General features: G+C 43.3%; 1 protein-coding gene across 4 annotated transcripts in view; it reads right to left on the bottom strand.

Moving 5' to 3' along the window:
* Positions 1 to 6,370, bottom strand: part of HIPK1 (homeodomain interacting protein kinase 1) — a 50,690-nt gene extending 44,320 nt beyond the window's left edge. For 2 of the 4 annotated variants that reach the window (XM_067042220.1, XM_067042231.1), the window contains exon 1: positions 5,746 to 5,828. The gene's annotated coding sequence lies outside the window, so the exon portion shown is untranslated. Of the gene's footprint in view, positions 1 to 5,745; positions 5,888 to 6,147 lie in introns of those variants that run through there. The other 2 variants (XM_067042213.1, XM_059061057.2) reach the window with 2 other exon arrangements.
* Between the last annotated feature and the right edge of the window lie 8,741 nt (positions 6,371 to 15,111).

The following is a 15,111-nucleotide window of genomic DNA, read 5'->3' as shown; positions in this document are numbered from 1 at the left end:
AGGCTACTGGTACTTGTACATATTGCTAAAAAGAGAATTGAGTCTTGCTAGACTCCAGGGCTTTCAAAAACAGTCAGATTAACAGCTTCCCCACTCCCTGCCATGGGCACATCTATTTAATAACATTTACTGGGTGCCCCACCCTCTGGGCACTACAGTTAGATAATCTTACCATAAAGAATTCAAATATTATAACTATGAATGAAATAGTTGAGTATGACAATGGAGGTAATCATTTATCAGTGTTTTGCCCTTAGTCTTGACTAACTTCCACCTTTTCCTGGACATACCAATAATAAATTCCTAATGCTTTTGCTTGGAGTCATCTTTGTCTTTTTGATACAATTTAACAATTGGTGATCTAAATAACCTACCAGCAGTACTGCATATTGATTTCTTCCTCTAGCACTTGTCCTCAGCTGACATGTACACAGATGTACATATTCTCCAGCACACTGATATACAGAGTATTCATATCATTAAAGTGGGTAAATAAGAATACACATTCTGGAAAAAGATAAGATTGGGAAGAAAACTCTTTCACTGGAACACCAAATATCTCCCACCTACTGCACAATCCTGCACTCCTTAGTTCAACAGCCTAACCTTCCCCAAATGGTACTCTCTAGCCCTCTTTTTAAGGTCCCTTCTCAATTCATTCTTTACCTTACAACTGAAGCTTTTAAAAATGCATATCTATTCCTCATTTAAAACTTTAGGATAGGGACTTCCCTGGTGGCACAGTGGTTAAGAATCCGCCTACCGATGCAGGGGACACGGGTTCAAGCCCTGGTCCAGGAAGATCTCACATTCTACAGAGCAACTAAGCCCCTGCACCACAACTACTGAGCCTGCGCTCTAGAGCCCACGAGCCACAACTACTGAAGCCCGCACACCTAGAGCCCATGCTCCACAACAAGGAGAAGCCACCATGATGAGAAGCCCATGCACCACAACAAAGAGTAGCCCTCGCTCGCCGCAACTAGAGAAAGCCCGCGTGCAGCAACGAAGACCCGACACAGACATAAATAAATAAATAAATAAATCAAATAACAAAATAAAATAAAAACTTTAGGATAAAGTCCAAAATCTCTAATTTGGATTGTCAGGCTTTATAAGATCTAGACCCTGATTATTTTTGTAGCCTCGTTTCACTGACTCTTTCCCCCAGGCACTCTCTTTTCCAGTAATTCGAAATGTTTCTCCTGCCCCAGTTCCTTCATACATAACATTCTCTCTCTGAACTTCATTTTACCCTGTCTTCTCTTCTTTTAACTACTACTTATCCTTTTAGCCACTTTTTCAATGTGGCATAGGCTGTTGGTCTGGACCACAATCTACTTTCTCCTTCATCCCAGGCACAAGGCTAGACTACATTTACCAGTCCCTCCCTCCAATAAAAAGTGATGTATGAGCCTTTAGTGTTCCATTCCCTTTCCACCAGGAGGAACCCATGGAGATCCAGTTTCTGCCCTGAGACAACACTCAAGGGTTGGCAGAGCAGCAAGATGGAAAGAACATGGGTACCTGGATGATCATGTAGAGCAGAGCAACCTGCCCAGCAGGAATGCTCACTTCAACCTGGAACATTTACTTTAGGCTGTTACATGAGAGAAAAACAATTTTCCTTCAGCAAGATTGTTTAGTCAGCCCTACGCTGACAAATACATTCAGGAAAGCCTTCTCCAGACCACTAGGTTAGATTTCCTGATAAAGGCTCCCACAGCATCCTCTACTACAGAAGTAGTAGCACTTACCACACCTGTACTTATTTATTTCATTTATTCATTGAACAAACGTATTTTGAGCATCTAGTATGTCTGCTGGCACTGTTCTAGATCCCAGGGATAATGGTTGCAGATGGATAAGATCCCTTATCTCCTGGAGTTTACTTTCTACTGGGGAGATAAACACCTCTTCCCCAAGAAAATGGCAGCTAGTGATGATAAATGTTATGATGAAAACAAACACAATGACATGATAGAGATGGTGGGAGGGAGAGAGATACTCTTTGGTGGTCAGGGAAGGCACTGTAGGATGGTGGCACTTAAAGCTGAGATCTAATTGACAAGAAGAAGCCATCCCAGTGAAAGAACAGTTAGTGCCAAGATACATTCTTGGCCTATCTGAAGAAGAGACCAGAATGGATGGAATGGAACAAGGGAAAAAATAGTAGAAGCAGAACCCAAAAAGGCAGACAAGGGCCAGAATACATACTGACTTGCGGTCACTCTGGATTTTTATTCTAAGTATGACTATTTGTAACTACTTATTTAAAAGCTAACTTCTCTTCTAAACTGCAAGTTCCATGAGGGCAATTTCCAACAGCAGAGTAGGTATCTTCTTTTGTATCATCGGCATCAACCACAATGGCTGGCATACAGCGTGTGTCAAATGTTTGCTAGAATAAATGACTATAAAGAGATCACATTACTGCTCCATATATAAATGTAAGGAGATCTCAGAAGTCATTCTGACTAAATTAGAGAAATACTCACATGAGATAGAAATTATAGTCTGTTGTCTACAATAGAATACTTACTCTAAGTATAGTGATACAGAAGGAAAAAATAAGCTTGAAACTCTGAGGACAGCATTTGAATCAAAGTTCCCCACCCCCTTTCCTGTAGCATTTCCTTCAAAGAGCCAGTTCCTCAACTAGTATGCAAAAATAGAGTGTGGAATAGGTGGTGGTAGCTGACAAAGAAGGAACTCTACAATTCTATATAATTTACAGCCATTTAAACCAATTTTGTAATATTTTGGTAAACTGGCTGAGTGGTGTTTTCCTTCTAGGCAGGATATTTTTTCCTAAATTTCAATTGCTCTCTTAGATTTATTTGGAATGAAAAATCTATAAGCAACAGAACAAAAGTATTTTTTGAATTTGGTAAAATGGCACTATCTTAGTATGTGCACAGGACAGTCTATAAGGTCTATAAAGTTTAGAATAAAAAAAACTATACCTTGGAGTTTCTATCATAAGAAAAATGACAAATTAACAAAAATGACAAATTAGCAAATCAATATGAAACATAAACACTAAGACAGGACCCTGTTTAGATCAGCCAGAAAAGGCCTAAGGAAAACAGGACTCAACTAAGGTAATGACAGTTTGGCACATGGAAGGTAGAAGGAGGTCTTAGATGAATGAGATAACTTGCCAGTATGCCAGGGGATATGGAAAAATGAAAAACCATTTAGAGTAATGCATTTGATTGGAGCAGAAGACACTGGCAAAAAAAGTACAGGGATTCTTAACGCTAAAATGGACCTTAAAAGACTTTCTAAAACCCTGTAATTCCAAGATGAGAAAAAGTAGACCCAAGAAAGCCAAACAAGTTTTACACAGAGCTAATGAGTAGTAATGCCGGCAAAGAATTCAGGTTTTCTGTTTCTTTTTCATTTAGTATGGTGGGAAAGCACTGTACAAGGCGCTCTTAAAGAACCCAAAAGAAATACACCTAAGTTTCCCTATCTTCAAAGACTTAAAATGTTGCTTAGGTGATGTGACACATAAAAAAGAAAAATATAAAAACAGGATGTAAAAATTTTTTAAGTGCCAAATTATGCTCTACAAAAATACTAAGTCATTTAGGGAGATGGGAGATTAGGAACAAAAAATAAAAAACAAAAAAGGAAGCAAAAAGCAAATCAGTGATTGTTGAAGTGGTACTTGAGAGAAAAATCATTTTGATGACTTGTGTTCAGAATGGCATAAAATTTAAGGCAAGAAACTGGGGAAAAATCAGTAACTGTAACTTTTAAAAAAATGGATCGCTTTATATAGTCATGAAAATGAAAATAAAAGGGCCAATCAGGAAGTTCATGTTTGCAAAATTACTTCAAATTACAAAAGAACCAGTTACGATATATAACTAACAACGAGCTGCACAAGTTCCAACTGTAAGAAGTTTATAAGGCAGGTTTGACTTACTGATTTCTACCAACACAACCACTGACTAAGCTGCACTTATGAAAACAAAACCAGAGAATAAAAGAAGTCTATTTTCCAGAGAATTGTGAATGTTGAGATTATCTTTTTTTCTTTTAGGAGAGAGTTCTGACTTGGTTTTCAATATCAAGTTACCAATCAACTTGCTCTGCAATCCATAAAACTACAATGTCCAAAGATAGGATAAACTATTCATGAAGATATCGCCAGCAAAAGTCCTACTTACTAATCAGACTCAGTGTGTTTACAACATCTCATTCACCATTTTACTGGTAAGATGTTTTACTGGCGTGGCTGCCTCCAGTTCCAGCCACAAGTACTTTACCAAAATATCCTTCAAGCCTGGAAACTGCAGTGTCTTAAAGTCAACGATATCTTTCATCATACCATCGTACCAATTTTATAACACAGAACCCTGAGATGATTACAGGTATCTCCAAAATCACCTGCTGAATTCACAACTATTATATGACTTGTTGGTAGATTTTTAGATGTTTTACAGAAAGCTTTAGACCTACATATGAAAAAGAGCTGGTAAAGATTTGCATTCTCTATAATCTTTAAAAAAAAAAAGAACCCACTACAGACCAGGAATCAAAAATAGCTTTAAACAAACAAGAGCAAAATTGTAGGTTCTGCTGAGGGCATCAGCCACTTAATTTAACCCCACTTCATCAGAAGGAAGCCATGCTGCTGTTTTCATCAGTTACCAGGAAACAAATAAGATAAAGGAAAGATTGGGCAGAAGAGTCTATAGCTGAAATATTTTGATGCAATGACTGAAAATTCCCAAAGTGTCACTAAGAAAAAGCATCTAGGGCTGCCTCAAAGAGTATCTACAACTGAGTCAGGGGGTTAAGCGGAGGAAAGACACTGGAGCTTGGGGTGGGTTTTTTTTCTCTTCTCTAGACCCTCCTCCCTTCCCCCACCTAAACAGGAAAGAAAGCGCGCCGACCGTAAATACAGGCCAGAGCTCACGGTTTGTCACCACAACAAATTGGAGATTAGACCAGCCCTCTTGGAGACCGAGCCCCAGGTCTTGGTTGCTAGGCACAAAAAACGGCCTCTTTCTCACAGACCTGTGAACAGCGGGGGGCCTTACCAAGAGTTTTGGTTGTTTCCCCGCCCTCCTCCCTTTTTTTTTAAACGAAAGCTTTGGGAAAGTGGCGTAAGACAGCAAAAGTTTCCCTTTGAGCCAGACATCTAGATCTGCCTTGCACAGATATACATTAAGTTGGCCGGTCCCACGCAGTCTCCACCATCATTACAATTTACCAACCTAACGATTAAATAACAGCAGTGGAAAGGATAGGAGGGCTCCCACACCCACCTCTCCGCGGCCGTCCGTTCCAGACACCGCTTCCTGGTCCCCAACAGCACAAATAACCCCAAACCACGGCGGTAAGCAGAGCTGTGAAATTCACACGCACAAGCCACACACTGGGAACCGGCCACGACAGCCGAGAAAAACCGGCCGGGTGAGAAGACGCCAGGCGGCCCCCTGTCATCTGAGGACAACAACACGCCCAGGCGAGAAGTGGCAGGACACGGGAGAGTTGCCCCGAAAACAAGCCCGCAGCCTCCCCACTTTCCTGGGAACGCTATCCCCTCCGCGGCCGTCACCGGCCGGGGCGCAGGGCTCGGCGCCGGGTCCCGGGTGGGGGCCGCTAAGGGAGGCGCCCCCCGCAGGCCAGGCGCCCCGGAGAGCCCGTGGCCGGCCCGGCCCCGCCGCGGGAAGCCGATGGGAGGTCGCTCCCTGCCAAGGCCACTGCCCCCCCGCCTCGACTCACCGCCGGTGTGTCTGGTTCTCAGCCGCGAGCTGGGGCTGCAGTGAGGAGGCGGCGGAGGAGACGAGATCCGGGGCCCCGCCGCCGGGTCATCATACCCCCCGCGCGAGCCGGCCCGGGCCCCGGCCCCCGCCCCCCGGAGCCGTCCCCGCGCCCGTCCCACGGGGGGAGCCCCCTCAGCCTCCCCCCTGCTCCGCCGCCCGGCCTCTCGCCGCCGCCGCCGCCGCCTCAGCACCGCGCGCTCCCGCCTCAGCCTCCAGCTGCCGTCCGGGGCCACCGCCGGGCCCCTGGCTCCGCAGCCGCCGTTGTCGCCAGACTCGACGAGCTGAGCGCCGAGCGGCCGCCCCCATCCAGCCAGCCCCCCCTCGCGGGAACTAGTCCCCAGCCTCGCGCCATGACACCTACTGAGGCGGAAGTGTCGGAGAGCGGGCGGGTTAGGATGACTTCATAATACTGGTGGGAGGGGGAGGGGGAGGGGGAGAGGGAGGGGGGGTGGGAGTGGGTGGGCCTCCGTGGGGAGCCAGCGTGGATCGAGTGCGGGGATCGGCTCCCCGCCCCTTCCTCACGGCCGACTCCGCGGTGACTTAAAGGTGCTTGGTGGCGGTGTGGCGGTCCAGCTTTAAAATGTCATCCCCGCCAGTGTGACATCACCACCGCCTAGTGTGACACCCCCAGAGATTGGACAGCGCGCGGGGAGGGAGTGCCTACCGAGGAAGCCCCCTGCTGGTGAGGAATTACCTCCGCTTAGGCTTTAATGTATCGTTGCCATATAGGGACGTTCTAGCTGCGTGACAGTGGTGTATAGGATCCGTAAGCCTCCACACGCATTAGGAGCCCCTGAGCGGGCTCTTCCATTGCCTCCTTGGGAACCTGGGTTTGCATTAGGAGGTGAGAAAGAATAGCTGTGCTCTGAACCCAATCCCCTCAAAACCTGCAGTGGACTAATACTACCATAATTTTCTCTTCTCTACCAGGAGATAGCAAAACCGGGTATTCAGGAAACGGAATGCGTTGGGCACACAACATTCTGGAAAAATAAACACTGCGTGAAAACTAGGTTATCCTAATAGAAAGACACTTGCCATCTCCCTGGGCCAAGACATTCTGGAAAACTTCAGATATACCTCTTGCTGTGTAAAATGCTCTGATTCCTAAAGTGTGGGACATTTGTAGGGAGACGGTAGTATATTTTTTCCATCCCACAAGTGCTGGAGGCGGCAAGGATCTGAGCCCTAGAAAGTGGCTGTACAGCACCATGGGTATTTATTTTCATATACACTTTAAGGAGAGGGCAGATGTGGCTAAGACAAGATTCTGCTATCAGGTTATATTTCTCAGATGTCATTCATTATACATCCTTGAACTCTTTGGATGGAAGAGATAATTTTTGTGAAGATGTGCTCAAGTGGTTATGCTACCTTTGGGTTTCTCTCCTGGCTTAACAGCCCTGGGAGCAATTCTGTTTTATTGGGAACAGGGAACTTTATTTCCCTAGAAGACCAGGGTTAGCAAGAGTGTTCAATCCCACAGGGCAGGTTTGTTTGCTTATTTTCACAGAAACTTAAGAGAACATAAAGACCTACAAATGGACTGACCTGGGAAACCTCAAGACATGGAGAGTTGGTGAACATGCCTGCTTGGGGAGCCAGGAAAAAGGCAGAACTTGAGCTCTGGGATAGAACAGATCCTGCTTGAAAAGCAGGCTTCCAAAACATTAATTGCTTACCATGCCTTGGTTCAACCCAACTTCATGACAGGCCTCTAAGCTCCTACTCTCCCCACATTATGTCCCTTTCCTCTTTTCAAACACATCTCAAAATTTGCCTTTAGGAAGACTTTCCTCTTTGATTCCCACTTGATTCTGGTTATTCAGTTCTGCATCATCATTTGACTACTTCTTGTACCTTATTTATTTATACTTGTTGATCTCTATTTTCATTGTTCTTTGGTCATTTCCTCAGTCTGTCTCACTACATTGAGACCTTCTTAAAATCTAGTATTTTCCTCTCTCTAGTATTCATATATCCATCCAACAAACTCTGCCTGCTTGATGCCAGACACTCTCCTACACACTGAATCAGGTGCAAGATGAATAAGTCATGATCTTTTCCCTCAGAAAGCTTACAGTACAGTCTAGTGAGGAAAAAAAATGCATGGGGACATATATCTAAGATTTGAATGACAGAGTCAGGGAAGATCTTCGGAGAAGGTGATGTTTAAACATGGTATGCTCAAAGAAGTTTCAGAGTTTAGTGTAACTAGAGTTCATTTTTCAATTCAGCAGGTATCTATTGAGTATCTTCTATGTGCCAGGTACTGTGTTAGAATTAAACATAACAAAGAAGAAAAGGGAATGGTCTTTGCCCTGAAGGAGCATACAGTTCAGCAGAGAAGTGGCAGAATATGGAAACAATAAGGCAGGCCGAGTCAGATTTTGAAAGGCAATGCAGAGCTAGTGGAGGTTTAGTCAGACAGGTAATATGAAGGAATCTGTGCTTTAAAGAGAGAACTGGTAGCAGTGAGGAGGATGGCAGGCTGGAGTGGGCAAAGACTGGACAAAGAGAGTCTAATTAGCAAACTGTGATGAGGGTTTGATCAGGCAGGGAACATGGAGAGAAGGGAGAAGATACGTGAACTATTTCCTCCCAAAGTCGGGGCAGCTGGAGAGGGAGATGGAGCTGTTGCCATTTGGAAGCATTGATGTGTCATCTAGGGTGTGATATCCCTCTAGGGCCTAGATTCAGTGTTGTAGACTGGAAGTCACTCAGGAGCTGCAGTGTTTAAGGCCAAGTAGGAGAAGCTGACCAAAAGGCTGTGTCTTGAGAGAAATTGAGTCCAAAAGCTAGGCAAACTATCCAAACAAGTAGTAAATCCAAGGGACCCAGAAGAAAAAGAGAATTCAAGTAGAAGCCAACAGTTCTAAAACTGGGAAAGCCAGATGAGAGTGAAGGTCTGAAGTAAAGAATAGGAGGCAGAAGGTGGGCAAATCCTTTGAATCAACAAGAGAGAATCCTCACTGATTTTTCAAATCTAGACTCCAGGAAACTTTTTATTTGGAAATGATTTCACACTCATAGAAAAGTTGCAAGAATAGTAAAAGGAGCACCCATATACCCTTTACTCAGATTTACTTATTAACGTTTTGACCCTGTTGCTTTAACATTTGCATTCTCAGCCAAATAGATTACACACACGTTTTTATCTGACCATTTGCAAGTAAATCGCATATGTCATGCCTCTTTATCCCTTAATATTTGAATGTCCTAAGAATAAATACATTCTTTTACAGACACAATACATACAATTATTAATTCCGGGAAACTTAACATTGATAAAATACTTTTATCTCATCTACCATCTGTATTACAAATTTGTCAATCCAATAATGTCTTTCTTACCATCTTTTCCTCTTCCAGTACAAGATCCAGTTTAGAATGAAATATTCCACTTAATTGTCAGTCTCTTTAGTCTCTGTTAATCTGAAAGAGATCCTTAGCCTTTCTTTGTCTTTGATTTTTTTTTTTTTTTTGTGGTACGCGGGCCTCTCACTGCTGTGGCCTCTCCCGTTGCGGAGCACAGGCTCCGGACGCGCGGGCTCAGCGGCCATGGCTCACGGGCCCAGCCGCTCCGCGGCATGTGGGATCCTCCCGGACCGGGGCACGAACCTGTGTTCCCTGCATCAGCAGGCGGACTCTCAACCACTGCGCCACCAGGGAAGCCCTGATATTTTTGAAGAATACAGAATCCTTCTTTAAAATAATACAATGCTCCTCATTTTAGGTTTGTCATTTATATTTATCTCATGTTTCTTCATTACTAGGTTCAAATTATCCATTTCCAGCCAGAATAATGACACTGTGTGCTTCTCAGGGTGTCACACCCAAAGTTAGATGAATGTCTCTGTCCCTCATTGGGTGATAAGATTTTTTTAAATTGAAGTGTAGTTGATTTACAATATTTTGTTAGTTTTCAGGTGTACAGCAAAGTGATTCGGTTATATATTTTTTTCAGATTATCTTCTATTATAGGTTATTACACGATATTGAATATAATTCCCTGTGATATACGGTAAATCCTTGATGCTTATCTATTTTATGTATAGTAGTTTATATCTGTTAATCCCATACTCCTAATTTATCCCTTCCCCCCCTCTTTTTCCCCTTTGTTTTTTTTTTTTTTTTTTTTTTTTTTTTTTTGCGGTATGCGGGCCTCTCACTGTTGTGGCCTCTCCCGTTGCGGAGCACAGGCTCCGGACGCGCAAGCTCAGCAGCCATGGCTCACGGGCTTAGTTGCTCCGCGGCATGTGGGATCTTCCCGGACCAGGGCACGAACCCGTGTCTCCTGCATCGGCAGGCGGATTCTCAACCACTGTGCCACCAGGGAAGCCCTCCCCTTTGTTAAATATGGTTTTTTTTTCTATGTGTGTGAGTCTGTTTCTATTCTATTCCACAGGGACACTTCCTTGGCCTTTATCTGAACTGCTCTTCACCCCCATTAGCCAGTCTTATTTTCTTCTTAACACGTATCACTATCTGATATTTATTTATGTATACTGCCTGTCTCTTTTAGAATTTAAGTTCCATGTGGGCAGGACATTTTCTGTCTTGTTCACTCTTTTATATCCTCAATGTCTGGAACACATGCCTGGCACATAGTAGGCATTCAATAAATATTTGTTGAATGAACAAATGAATGAAGGGATTTATGGACACTAGTTTTCACGCAGGGTAGTTTGCAAGTTATAGAGATAATATTTATACAGTATAAAATCAGTAAGCTGTCATCGTGTTTAGCAAGTGGTTCTCTCCAGTGGGGCTGGAGTTGGGGGAGGTGCCCTATGTAAACCCTAGAAAGTAAATTCTCTGATGTGAAATAGGGCTTCTGTCTGATCAAGCACTCAGTGCTCCCAGAATGTCCTGTATAGAAGAAAAACACGGACTTTGGACGCTGATGTCACTAGGAGTCCTGACTCTTCTAGTTACGAGGGTGTGATAGTGGGTGTGCTCATGAGCCTCAGTTTTCTCATCATTAAAATGGAGATGGTAATACTTTTTCTTTACCTGCCTCATTCTATCCATCAGAAAATTTCTTCAGTGTTACTCCCCCAAAATATCCTGAATCCACTACTGTTCATCTTCACTGATACTGTCTACAAAATCAGAAAGTCTATGAGAAGTAAAATATAGAAATATAATAAGTATGGATTTTTCTGTCCTGTCTTGATTAGAAGTGCAGGTTCTAATTATGTATGTATTGACTAGGAACCTTGCAGAAAGAGGCTGCTCTCTACCAAAAATTACCTTGTTCATTCAGGTGCTCTTCTGTAAGGATGTAAAATATCACAACTTGGCAAATTAAACAGAAAGGCTCAATTCAGACTGAATTTGACGATGCTCTGTTCTCTATTATATCTTACACATCTCTCCTCGAAGATGTAGATATTCAAAGGTCGGGGCTAATGTTATTCTCTATAAAATTTCATGGTTAAAACTTCATAATAATTTAAATAATTTAAAGAATAATTATTCTCTTAATAAATTCATTTTTTTAAGGAAGAGTCCTAGTCTCTTAGGAAGTGTAACCTCTAACCCCAAGGCTGAGTTGACTCCAAAACAAGTAAAACATGTTTTTTTCCTCTTAAGCACATAGTTATAAAACATGTCTATTATAGGAAATAGTGTTAATTCATAAAACATTCCTATTATTTACTTGTAGATAAACTCATTTTTTCTTCTTCTTTCTTCATTTCCTCCAAATATGTGTATCTATGTAATATCCTATATATATGTGTGTGTGTGTGTATATATATATATATATATATATATGGTTATGGATACACTTTTCCCCTGTGAAAGCTTTGGTGGAGGAAAAGGGATGTCTTTCTCCCTTCAGCTGCTTGTGTTAAAGAGGTAACTCTGATAGCTTCATATCCAAACAAAATGCAAAGCCTCTTTCTCCAAAAACCCCAGTTCAGCTCACCAGTATCTCTCACTGCTGCAAGAGCTTCTGACTGGTATTCCTGCTTTCATTCTTGTCCCATTCTCCATCTGTTGCTTTTAAAAATATATATCAGATCATACCACCCACGCACACACACTAAAGCACTTCCCATTACACTTAGACTAAAACCCAAACTTCTTGCTTTTACCTGTAGGTCACATCTGATCTGACTTCTGCCTCCTTCTCTGAGCCCATCTTCTCTTCTGTCCCGCTGGCACAGCTCTTCTTGACGTTCCTTGAGCACAGAGGTCATTGCCGTCACATGGTCTTGGTGCTGATGCTGCCCCAGGTCTTCACCTGGCTGGCTCCTTTCCACCTCTCAGGTCTCATCTTTTTTTTTTTTTTTTAATTTATTTTATTTTTGGCTGCGTTGGGTCTTTGTTGCTACACGCAGGCTTTCTCTAGTTGCTGCAAGCAGGGACTACTCTTTGTTGCAGTGCGTGGGCTTCTCATTGCAGTGGCTTCTCTTGTTGTGGAGCACGGGCTCTAGGCCTGCGGGCTTCAGCAGTTGCAGCATGTGGGCTCAGTAGTTGTGGCTTGCGGGCTCTAGAGTGCAGGCTCAGTAGTTGTGACGCACGGGCTTAGTTGCTCCACGGCATGTGGGATCTTGCTGGACCAGGGCTCGAACCTGTGTCCCCTGCATTGTCAGGCAGATTCTTAACCACTATGCCACCAGGGAAGTCCATCTCAGGTCTCATCTTAAGTGTCAATTCCACAGGGACACTTCCTTGACCTTTATCTGAACTGCTCTTCGCCCCCATTAGCCAGTCTTATTTTCTTCTTAACACGTATCACTATCCGATATTTATTTATGTATACTGCCTGTCTCTCTCTTTTAGAATTTAAGTTCCATGTGGGCAGGACATTTCTGTCTTGTTCACTGTTTTATATCCTCAATGTCTGGAACACATGCCTGGCACATAGTAGGCATTCAATAAATATTTGTTGAATGAACAAATGAATGAAGGGATTTATGGACACTAGTTTTCACACAGGGTAGTTTGCAAGTTATAGAGATAATATTTATATAGTATCTGCCGAACTAAGCATTCAATGGTTGTCAGCCCCTTGAGGGCTATGAACTCTGCTTTATTCCTTCTTGGAGAGAAATAGTATTCATTGAGGAAGGATTGCCTAAAGGATGTGCAATCCATCCATTCCTCCAGATTGATTCATTTATTCATTTCACCCAATGTTTATCATTAAGAACCTGCTATGTGTTCTAGACAGTAGGGATGAAATAGTGAACAAAACAGACAAAAAAAAAAAAAAGAGTCCTGGAGTTTACATTCTAGTACAGTGAGGCACACACTAACCTCAATAGGTAAATGATATCGTATGTAAAGTGCTCTATGGAGAAAAAGCAAGGCAGGGAAAGAGGGAGTGGCAGGCAAGGTGGTTGTAATTTTAAATAAGATGATCAGAAATAGCCTCACTGAGCAAAACCTTGAAGGAGGTAAGGGAGCCATGTGAGTATTCTGGGTGGAAAAGATGGTAGGGAGAGGGAAGAAGTGAGGTGAGCGCTTCCCGGGCACATTGGAGTAACTGCAAGGACGTCAGTGTGCCTGGAGCAGAGTAAGTGAAGTGTGGGAGAGGAGGAGAGGAGCCTGCAGGTTGTGGGCACCATGCGGACCACCAGGAGAACTTTGGTTTTTATTCTGAGTGAGCTGGAAAGCCATTGGAGGATTTGAGCAGAGAAGTAACATGCTATGATTTATGTCATGGCTGCTGTGGGGACTCTACTTGTATATTTGGAGAGGAGGGGGACAGTGTTGGAAGCAGAGAGAACATTTAAGAGGCTACTGAAGAACTCGGACAAGAAACAGAGGTTGCTTGGACAAGGGTGGTAGCGGTGAAGATGGTGAAAAGAAATAAGATTCAGGGTATGTTTCAAGGTAGAGTCAACAGGATATACCGACAGATGGTCGTGCGGGTAGGAGGGGAAAGCAACAAGAAAGGGGGAATAGGAAACCAAGCTTACTAGAGACACATAATAGAGTTACTCAGCAGTACGGAATGCCATTCTGATGTATGAGATCATGACTTTAAAGTGAAACCAGTCAGCCTGGTTGAATGATTTCTCCAGCAACATCTAGCTGCTCTAGTGCAGGCATTGAGTAAATAGATATTATGATTTATCCAGAATTGGAGTTTTTCAAGGCAAGTTTGAGTGTAAGAGAGCAAGGGAGTGATATTATATTGATGGATTGTAGCATACAGACCAGTCAAGGTAGGAAGTGAAGCTCAGAGGGGGCTTATGAACAGTAAAACATTGGCAATGAGAGTACTTGAGCAGATAAGCTGGGAGAAAAGAGGGTTTAAATTTGAGATTTCAGATGTAGTACAACTTATGATAATGACAGAGTGGTAAGGTAGAGAGAGGGAAATAAGGTCTTTGGAGATGAGGAGGTCAAAGAAACTGAGAGGCCAGAATGTTGAAGTCATCCAGGATGAAGACAGAGTTCTGAAGGAGGAAGTGAACAGGTGGAGATATGGGGAGGGTGGCACTCAGAGAGGGTGGAAACTCCTGGCCCTTTCCCACATCCTTTGCCCTATGCATCGCTTCCATCTGGCTGTTCCTGAGTTACATCCTTTTATAATAAACTGATGATCTAGTGAGTAAAATGTTTCTCTGAGTTCTGTGAGTTGCTGTAGCAAATTAATCAAACCCAAAGAGGGGGTCATTGAAACCTCCAATCTATAGTGATCGGTCAGAAGCACAGATGATAACCTGGACTTGTGATGGGCATCTCAAGTGGTGGCGGGGGCAGTCTTGTGAGACTGAAGCCTTAGTCTGTGAGATCTGATGTCCTCTCCGAGTAGATAGTGTCAGAACTGAGTTGAATTATAGGACACTCAACTGGTGTTAGAGCATTGTGGGCTGGCAGGGGAACCCCTGCTTGCAATTTCGGAATTTTGGGTGCTCGACCTTTTAGCAGGTTATCTCCAAACCTTATATTCCCAACTCCCTAAGCACTAGGCGTCTGGTCTCACCCTCATGCTGTGCTTCTACAGAGCCTGGTTAGTAGGATGAGTGAGCTTGACCCAATTTTCTTGGCTTCTTAGAAGCACACCTTTCAGTGAGCACATTAAGGATGGGGTTGTAGCACTGGGGACAAACTTCATCCTCTACTCCCCAAAGTTATTATAAATTGATGGGAAGAGTTAGGACTGGTTAGATAGCCCTAATACAATAGTGTTTTAAATATGTGGAAACTGCAAGGGAGACACTAACCCAAGGCTAACCAGAAGTTTTGTGTGATTGAAAGATGATTCAATAAGCTATCCGTTTAGGGAAAGAACCAAGCCCAAGAATCTGCGAGCTTTCTGTGATCTGGTGGGTCCAGGATGTGGTCAAAGAAGAGAAAG

Source organism: Kogia breviceps, chromosome 1 (assembly GCF_026419965.1).
Source record: "Kogia breviceps isolate mKogBre1 chromosome 1, mKogBre1 haplotype 1, whole genome shotgun sequence".
NCBI classification, from domain to species: Eukaryota; Metazoa; Chordata; class Mammalia; order Artiodactyla; family Physeteridae; genus Kogia; species Kogia breviceps.
The sequence above is the reverse complement of the archived record's forward strand: the minus strand, read 5'-3'. Positions and strand labels throughout refer to the sequence as shown.